The sequence below is a fragment of the Castor canadensis genome, chromosome X (assembly GCF_047511655.1).
Source record: "Castor canadensis chromosome X, mCasCan1.hap1v2, whole genome shotgun sequence".
Classification (NCBI taxonomy): Eukaryota; Metazoa; Chordata; class Mammalia; order Rodentia; family Castoridae; genus Castor; species Castor canadensis.
Genome location: NC_133405.1, coordinates 13,192,346 through 13,202,289, shown reverse-complemented (window position 1 = coordinate 13,202,289; position 9,944 = coordinate 13,192,346). Strand labels below are relative to the sequence as shown.

At 34.5% G+C, this 9,944-nt stretch overlaps 1 non-coding gene across 1 annotated transcript; it reads right to left on the bottom strand.

The window, feature by feature from the left end:
• Positions 1-5,349: 5,349 nt before the first annotated feature.
• On the bottom strand, positions 5,350-5,453 carry LOC141420058 (U6 spliceosomal RNA). Its single transcript, XR_012444766.1, has one exon. It is a non-coding gene; the product is annotated as a U6 spliceosomal RNA (small nuclear RNA).
• Positions 5,454-9,944: the final 4,491 nt, after the last annotated feature.

Genomic DNA, 9,944 nt, shown 5'->3' with positions numbered 1-9,944 from the left:
TTTATATTTTAACTTTGTATAAGGAATCATTTGTCATATAGAAGTGTTTGAAAAAGAGTCTTCTGAGAAAGAATATACCACTTTTTTTTTTCATTTTGAAACTTCTTCCTCATCTGTTAGCCATAACACAAAACACTAAAATGGTTAATTGGTTTTTGAAAAGAGAAAAGTTGCATTTGACATTCAAGAGCTAGGTTTATGTGTTACTACAAGCTGTGTTAACACTCATAATTATGCCTTGCCAATTTCTTGTTGATGAACAATATCACAAAATGTAAATCTGAAGGCCACTCTTAAACACATGTATATATATATATATATACGGTCATATATACATTTCTGTGTAAATTTATTTTCTAAGCACAGACAGAAAATAAATACTGCAGAGTTCATAAAAATGATCAAACATCCCACTATCCTCCTTAATATTATGGCTGCTTCTTTACTGATTATACCTTCAGCCTTGTGAAGATGGATAAGATGCTTTAAGTTATCCAGTCATTATATCACCTTGACGTCCTGACAATACTCAATCCAGAGCAAAACTCTACCTTTTAAAAACCTAGTTCAAATTTCTTTATACAAGCAAGAAAACTATACCAAATCCTTTCTATTATCTTCTTACTCAGATGCCCCAAATTTCCCTCTGGTGTCCATGCTTTCTCACTATAATGAGAAATAAACTCAACTTGTTCAATGAAAACATGATCCTGGTGATCTTCAGCTAAAAGCCTTTGAAAGAATAATATGAAAATAGTGTGGCCTAGAGTCGAACTGCATTTTTTGGTTTTATTTTATTTTTAATCATGTATTTATTTTAATTAACACATATTTATTGCATAGAAAAAATTTTTTTAAAGTATGTCCATATTGTGGAATGGCTAAATGAAATTATTTAAGTCTACATTGCTTTACATTATTATTTTATTGTGGTAAGAACACTTGAAATTTACTTTTAGTAATTTTTGAGTTCATAATACATGGTTATTAACTATAGCCATCATAGTATATAATAGATCTTTTGAACTTCTCCTGTCTCATTGAAGTTTTTCTGCAACCCTAATGTTTTATCGGAACAGTTGTTTCCAGTCTAATTAAATTCTTGGATGTTTTACTGCCTCATCATGTGTGAGTTATGTAATAATTTATAGTTTGAGAGATACCATGCACATTAGGGTAAATAGTAAGTATCAGTGAGTCAGAGTCCTATAATTGAAAGAGCATTGAGTTCATTGTGATTAGATGTGAATTTGCAACATTTGGCAGGTGAATGGGAAAGATATTTTTTAATACCTATATAAGTTTTGACTTACTTACCTATAAATGGGGATGTTACCTTTTATCTTACAAGGTTATTGTGAGGATCAAATCATGTAATATGTATGGAGTTTTTTTGTAAACTATGACATGTTGTAAATGTGAAGGACTTCAAAAATCTAGAAAAAAACGTTAGAGCTGGAAAGGAACTGTTTGAATGCAATCTACTTTCATGGGCAATTAAAATCTGAGAGAAGGAGACTTAGTTTACTTTAGATTGAGATTAAATTCCAGGATTTGTAACTACTGGTCTAGTATCCTTTCTTCTCCATGATACGTCTTTTCTTTCTTTCTTTTTTTAAAACTTCTTTATAATACAAATCAATCTAGTAAGTGATCTTTGGTAGTTCACATCACCTTTGAGATATTAACATTTCAGAGTATCCCAGGCAAATACATTAATGGCTTCTGGGTATTTATGAGATTATAGTTAAGCTATAAAAGTGTATTGAAAATGTTCTCATCAAAGTTTTCCAAAGATTCTGTGGAGTTATTTCCATTTTCTTTTCTTTTCCTTCCTTTTTTTTTTTTAATAGTGTGTTGACCCTGTTTTTTTTCTAACCAAAATTCAGAGTCTTATTTCATGATGGTTTCACCTGGTTGTAATTGGTTGCTGTGCAATTGTGTTTGTTTTGTCCTGCAATATGGGGTTTAAGAAAGGAAAAAGGTACTCTTGGTGCCCGAGGAGTGAATTCTCTTCACTGATTACAATTTACTATCTGTTTGCCAGTCCACTCTTTGTTCTGGTTACTTATTCTCTCTAACATGCCTGACTGCACAAATCACAAAACAGAGGAATGAAAAGATCTTTTAAATCTGTATTTGCTATGTTGGAAGCTCAGTAACCATATGGAACACAAAAGCCCAAGGCCTTAAGTATAAAACAGCATTTTGTTGTTTTTCTTTATCCCCTACTATTTTGAATGTGTTTTTATTACTGCCCAACTGCAATCTTTTTTGCAGAGAAATTTTGTGTTTGTGTGTGTGTGTGAAGTGACTGGCGGTACCAACACTGTCCTAAGAATCAACTTCATGCTACAGAGTGTAATCTCGACATTATAAGTAAGAATCTCTCAGAAGCCTTCTAAATATTGCCCAGGAATTGATTATACAAACCTATTTATTACTCTTCTTCCATAATATCAATAAATGTTTATTATAACCTTACCCAAAAGGTTTTGGATTATGAAAACTGACTTCAAGGTAGATGAATGATGAGATAAATGATTAATTAGGCCTTTCATTGTTGTATTCCCTCACTTTTAACACTTTCTGAAACCTATTTAGTGCCATACTCTCTTCTAAGCATAAGAATGCAAAGTGAATAAGACAGAGACCTGGGTTTATGGAGCTATAACAAAGCTTCTTAAGGGAGCAAGAATCAAAAGACATAAGACAGCGAAACAAAATGCTGTCTGTAGATAATGACAGTTTTATAACTCTCCTCAGCTTTGTAGGTGAGGCATCATCTATGCCAGTCCATTATGTTGACTGTGCTTCTTCAGCTACATACATTTTTGTGTTCCACTGATAAGGCTTCAAGGAATGCAATTCAATTTAACACTAATGTAAATGCATTCTTAGGGAGATTTACTTACCTTCCATATTCACATATGACATCCAAGAATTAAATATTAATGATTATAGATTTATTAAGTCATTGATGAGAACATAGGCATAGGTAACAAGGAGAGTTTTGAGGAAATTGTATAGTTAATACAATATTTATTCACCAGTAAATCTTGCAAAAATACTGCGAACTTACCAGAAAATATAGAATCTTGTGATAGGAAAATTTTTGTAAAAGTAGAAGAGTTGGGAGGTAAGTTTTAATGACAAGGAAATGGAACATAAAGAGATTAAATGTTGGCCCCATACCATACTCACTAGATAATAAATGCTAGAGTTGTAAATAACTCATTCAATCTTCCCTTTTAATTTAGGTAATACTATTATTCCTATTTTACAACTGAGGAAACTGAGGCTCAGAAAAAGTAAATAACCTGCCACAGGCAGTATAGCTAATAAGTGTCAGAGCCTGAACTTGGGAAGTTTGATTTGAAAATTTGTGATTTTAACCCTATGCTATTTTTTCTCCAGAAGTAGCTACAGCCAGTTTCCTGACTTTTCTTCTCATAACTTCTCCCACTTTTCCTTTCAGTACACTGTAGTAGCAAGCACACATAAGTACAAATACATACACACATGAGATATTTTGAACATAGGAGTGTGTGTGTGTTTCTCCTTGCTTCTCAGTGTGTCTACATGATTGATAAATGACTCATATCAGAGAGCAAAGAGATTGATTCTGTTTTATCATCAGCCAAAAAAAAAAACTTCCTTTAGGCTTTCTAAGCATAAGGCAAGGTGAGCTGGGTGCTAATTAGCTCTAGCTCTATCAGCCTGTTGTCATTTGTTGAAGGCCAAGAATGAAAGAGGTAAGATTGTGCACAACAATATGGTCCACTGGCCTGATTACAAAGCTCCATGAGGGCTTTGTATCATGAACATATGGACATTTTCCAATATTTGCATGTAGAAATATATGCTGACTGGCATACAGGTTGCATTAGATTCATGCTAGATGTATGTCTCCTCAGTTACTTCCCGTAGGTAGTGTTTGCTCACTGTCCACTTAGACATATATTTTTAATTTAAGGAAATATTTTAGTTATAAACTGAGCTATGAATTTTCTAGAGGAAAATATGGCAAAAATTACCATTAGAAGAAATATTTTAGTAGAAAGAACATTATCATCTAGTCAGAAATCATGGGGTTGAGTCCCATTTTTGTTCAGTGCATTAATTAACCCTTCTTCATAGATGGAGAAAATCAAGCCATCAGGTACCCTAGTTTCACTTTAAATTAAAGTAAGTTTTACTTCAAAGTAATGGTCTCAAAATGCAAATTAGGCCTCAATACTCATGGAATTTCAACACTTATTGGCATACAGTTTCTGTTTCTGCATAGCAAGTTCATTTTTTTACTCTCTGAGGCCTCATTTTCATATCTTTTCTTACCAAAAACTATTTACCCACCTACCATTTCCCCTTTTACCTAGTTCTATTTTTCACTGAGAAAATGAGAGGGAGCCATGCTCCACCTTTTGACTGTGAAATCGCCAAGCTTCATGTTCGTATATCCTCTTTCTTCTCTTACAACTAAGGAAGTGCCCTTCTTAAAGGGGGCAATCCTCTTACATCTGCACTGGATCCCACTATCTTTTACCTACCCTGTATTTTGTGCTTTCAGTTATACCACCTTTCTTTTATACCACTTTCTCCTTCTCTATGGGACCATTTCTAGTAGTACCCAGATATACTACTATAGGTTCTGTTTTTAAGTATAAAATACTACAAAAATTTCCTTTACACTACATTCTTCTCCATCTATAATTCAACTTCTCCATTCTCCTCCATACTGTTTCTTCTTCTTAGAGTTGTTCTTTCCGTAAGACACTCCAAATTTTAATCTGTCTACTCCACTTATCTTGGTTTTGTTAAGACCTTCATATTCCCAGTTTAATGGTCACACATCAGTCTTCGTCTTACACAACTGGCCGTGCCCTCTTTATTTGAGCATTTTTCCTTGTCAAACATTTTAACCTGGTTTTCCTTCTGTTACTGACTTGCTTTTCAGTCTCTTTTACTGTCTCTTACTTTATTCAATCTCTGAACTTCAAACCTAAGATATCTGCTCTTTTTCTGCACTCACTACATCTTATCCAATCTGCTTCCCAGATTCTATGTTTTCTGTTCATGCACCATTTTTATTTCCTTGAGACAATACACTTATAAAAAACTGATCCGAAATATTTTGTGAAGGAATGTAGTGGCAGATTAGATCAGAAAGGCTGTCTTGTTTAGATTTTATTGGCCTTGAACACTTAGGTTTATTGACTCTATCTTATAGGCTGCATGTGCCAAAGACAATTTTTAAAGCAGGTTAAGTGAAAGAAAATAGGAACAAATTTGGGAGATTATGGAGGCAACTTATATTAGTTAAAAGGTTGAATGTGTAATATCTTTTTAAAAAATATGTAATGCTTCACAAATTTGCATGTCATCCTTGCAAATGGGTCATGCTAATCTTCTCAGTATCATTCTAAATTTTAGTATATTTGCTGCCAAAGAAGTACATAACATCTTAATGTAAGGTGAAGGAATCTGAATTAGAAATTTTGTGGGAGTTGAAATATAATAAAGTAATGGAAAAAGATATTAATAAAAACTTTAGAAGAGTTGGTGAATTATTGAATATGAAGGCTATAACACAGAATTATACCTCCTTCCCCATGATTGATATCCAAATGACTTAGACAATAAAGTATAAATATTGATTGTGAACACATTTCTTTCCAGGGACAGATTGACCCCAAAAATGGAGCTAATTTTACTTTTGTGAGCACACTTAAATTGACACCATGATATATTGGTCTGATTTCTTTTATGAAATAAGCTTAAAAAAGATAAAATTTTTCTATTTTTGGATTCACTGTTTGTTCTGTTTTGATCTTTCTAGTGTAGCTAAAGATCACTTTGTGACTTTTCTTTGTAGCCAAAGTCTTGCAAAATCAGTGAAAGTATAACCTAGTTCTCTGAGCAGAAGAGGAAGGTCTAATGGGAAAACTGTCTTAAAGCAATAGGTATAGTTTCAGATGTTAGGTTTAAGACAGTGTCAAGATATCCCAGTTGAAATGGCAGTTGTGTAGGTGTGACTGAAAGTCAGAGAACACTCTAAATGTTGAATGCAGTCATGATAGTCATTCACTACAATGCAGTTACTCAGAGACACATAGCTAGGAGCAGTGTCTTAAGAATTGAGGGTGGGGATTATATTTCACAGCCAGCAGAAGAAAAAAGTCAATCAAACTGACTGATAAAATGCAGGTAGAAAGGGGAAAAACAAGGAGATTAATCCAAGGGAGAATTTTGCATAGTTAAAAGGGATTGATTACACTGAATCCTGGGGAGGCTGTCAAAGGAAATGAAAACAGGATTTTCTAGTGATAAAGGCTGATCTTGGAGAGCACATTTTCAGTGAGTGGAATTGCTATTGGAAAAGAGATCTGAGTTGATAATGAGGAAAGGAGATAAACAAGAAAGAGAAATAGTTCTAGGAATAATATATTCAAGGGAAAGTATTTTTTAAAAGTAGCTTTAAGAGATTGTTGCTTTATTCTGCATGAAAATGATTCATGGTTATTATAAGAGAAAAATACAAAAAGTAAAAAAAATAAAAAAAACACATGAAATTCAATATAGAAAATTAAGCACTATTATTGCTTTGGCATACATATTTGCAAGTATTTACAGCTTTATTTTACTTGTCAAAACCTTATCTGTATGGCTCAAATCTTAACACCAGTCTTGAGGGAAAAACTAGTTTGTTATATGTATGGTAAAAAGAGAAAAATAAGGCATTAGTTACACAGTATTGCCAACTCTTTCTCCCTCAGAGGCAGGCTAGAGTTAGGAAACGTTTGGGGCTCATAAAAAACGTATAACTTAATATTGCATTCCAGATTGACCATGCTCCGGCTCAGAGACCACACCCACCTGGCCTGGGAGCTGCCCATGCCCTGCCCCAATTATTGATTATTGGGTGGGAATCACCTGGTTCTTCTCTTCCCATTGGTTAGTGTAAGTTTTTTTTTTTAGAGCAGAAAAAAATTTATTACACAGAACCAACACACTACAGGAATAAGAAGGGTAATCTGTCAGCCTATCTTCCCCTACACAGACATTTACTTTAAGTTTTTTTGTTGTTGTTCATTTATTCACATGTGCATACATTATTTGGGTTGTTTCTCCCCCGTGCCTCCCTCCCCCACCCTTCCCCCCTCCCCACCTCAGTTCCAGGCAGAACCTGTTCTGCCCTTACCACTAATTTTGTTGAAGAGAAGACATAAGCATAATCAGAAAGACATAGCGTTTTTGCTAGTTGAGTTAAGGATAGCTATACAGAGAGATTCCTAGCATTGCTTTCATGTACAAATGTGTTACGACCCAAGTTGATTCATCTCTAAATGATCTTTACACTGGTTCCTGACCCCTTTCTCATAATAACCTCTGTCACTTAAGGTTTTCTGTATTAGTTCCTCTGGAGTGAGGACATCAAACACTTTCATGTTTGGGGTTTTCTGCCTGTTCCTATATCTCCCATATGTGCTCTCCCCTTGTCATGTGATCCAAGTCCAACCACATTACTGCATTTTCCCTAGATCTAAAGTCCGCATATGAAGGAGAACATACGATTTTTGGTCTTCTGAGCCTGGCTGACGCACCTGGAGAAATGAAGCGCGCTCTCTTGCCCTCCAGTTTCCATTTGGGCACCCCCATGCTCTCCTTTGGATTTCTATTCCCTATCTTTTAATAAACTCCATTTACAAACCCACGTGTCCTACCATGGATTCTTCCCAGTGGGACACAAAGAATTTGAAAATCTTCTGATCACAGACTGCACAGTGATGCTAACATCTTATTAGCTCTTGATAGGAGACCCATGAGTTGGAAACACTTTCCAATGGGATGAAAGTGATTTATTGTCAATACAAAGTAAATAGTCCCTTTGTACCATGGCTGAGTTATATGGATCTCCATTATCCACCCTTCTTTTTTGCTGTCTCAGGTGACCAAGAGCAGTAACATCTGGTTTCACTTTATGGGTGTGCTCTAAACTTGAAGCTGCATCCAGGACTCAAAATATTTACAACAGCTCTCTCAGACTGAAGATTGGGTCATATTCATTTACTCAGAGTAGAACCAGCCTTTCACTAGACACTCTCCCCACAGCTGACATATCAGAAGTGAGGGCCTCATTCTAGCTCATTGCCTCTTAAGGTGAAAGCGGAGGAGATGTCTAACATTATTGGATCAGCTAACTTATGACACTCAGGGAGAAGAGTTCAATAAATCAGACAGTCCTCTTAACCACATACAGTGGCAGAATTTTGATTCACAATTCACAAGCCAAGTCATTGCTACACTTTGAACACTTGCCTTTGTATTACACTAAAGAAAGAAAAACATCTGCAGCAGAAGTGGTTCTTATACAGATTGGATTCACATGCATGTACAGTTTTTACTCTAATTGTTGAGGTTAGATAATCACAAATAGAATTTGAAGAAATAATTTTAAACACATATATACACGTATCATCACACATATAGAACTACTATATATTATTTAATAACCTGTTCATTTTCACTTAACAATATGGTCTACCTATTCTATGAGTAAATAAAATTTACATTATCACTTTCAATATCAGAATAGTGTTCCATAATTTATTTCACAAACCTTTGTTTTGGTGGCTATTTAGAGTGTATACATGATTTTGCCAAGACAAATAATATGGATGCAAATTTTCTTATGTATACGTAGATTTTACCTTGTGCCGTTAATTTCTTGGGTACATTCCTACAACTGAGATTTGAGACTTGAAAACAAGCAATGTGTTTTACTGAGTGTTCAAAGAAAGGAATATTTTTATTCATTATTACCATAAAAATAAATTAATAAAACAGTTGTATAGTATCATAACAATATGTGGTAAAATGGAAGAATAAGAATTTATTTTCAAATAGAATACACAAGGGACATAAAAATATATGTAAACTTTAATAAGTGTTTGTCCCGTGGACAAACATTTACTAAGGAACTGAGATCAAGAAATGGGAGCTTGTGACTAATGCCTGTATTCTCAGCTACTTGGGAGGCAGAGACAGGAAGACTGTGGATTGAGGCCAGCCTGGGAAAAATGTTAATGAGACCTTATCTCAAAAACAAGCCAGGTGTTGTGGTTCATATTTGTAATCCAAGCATAGGAGGGAGAGGCAGAAGTAGTAATATCTTGGTTCAAGTATGGCCTGAGGCAAAATCAGAAGACCCTATCTGAAAAAGATGATTAAAGTAACAAAGGACTGAAAGGTATGACTCAAGTGGTAGAGCACTTGCCTAGTAAATACAAAGCTTTGAGTTCAAAACCCAAGTCTGCCACAATAATAATAATAAATAAAACTTTTCCTAGACTTTTCTTTTTGCCAGTTGTAATTCTCTTCTCCCCGTGGTAACCATAGTTTTGTCACAGTGTCACATGTATGTACCCTTGTACAATATATGTCAGGAGTCACCAAACTAGATCTCACAGGCCAAATCTGTCCTGCCAACTTGGTTTTGTAAACAGTTTTATTGGAACAATACCCTTCATTTATGTGTTGTCTCTGGCTGTTTCCCCATGATAACAACTGTAGTGAATTGTAGTGAAAGGGACCTTATGGCCTATAAGGTATAATGATATCTGACTCTATGCAGGAAAGGTTTCTATTTCCAGATATCAATTAATTTTGTCTATGTTTAAATTTAACATAAAGAGTACCATACAGTATGAATTCTTTGTGACTTGCTTTTTCCCCTTCAGCATTGTGTCTGTAGAGTCATTCAAAACAGTCTATTTTTTCTAATGCTTAAATGTCCTCCTATGGATCACCTTATTATTAATTTCAGAAAAATGTATGCACATTGGATTTCATTTTAGTTTCAAGTAACTTCATAAGTGTTACTTTCTTCTGAGTTGGATTTACATTGTAATGAATAGCAGCATACAATTAATTGAAAATAATAT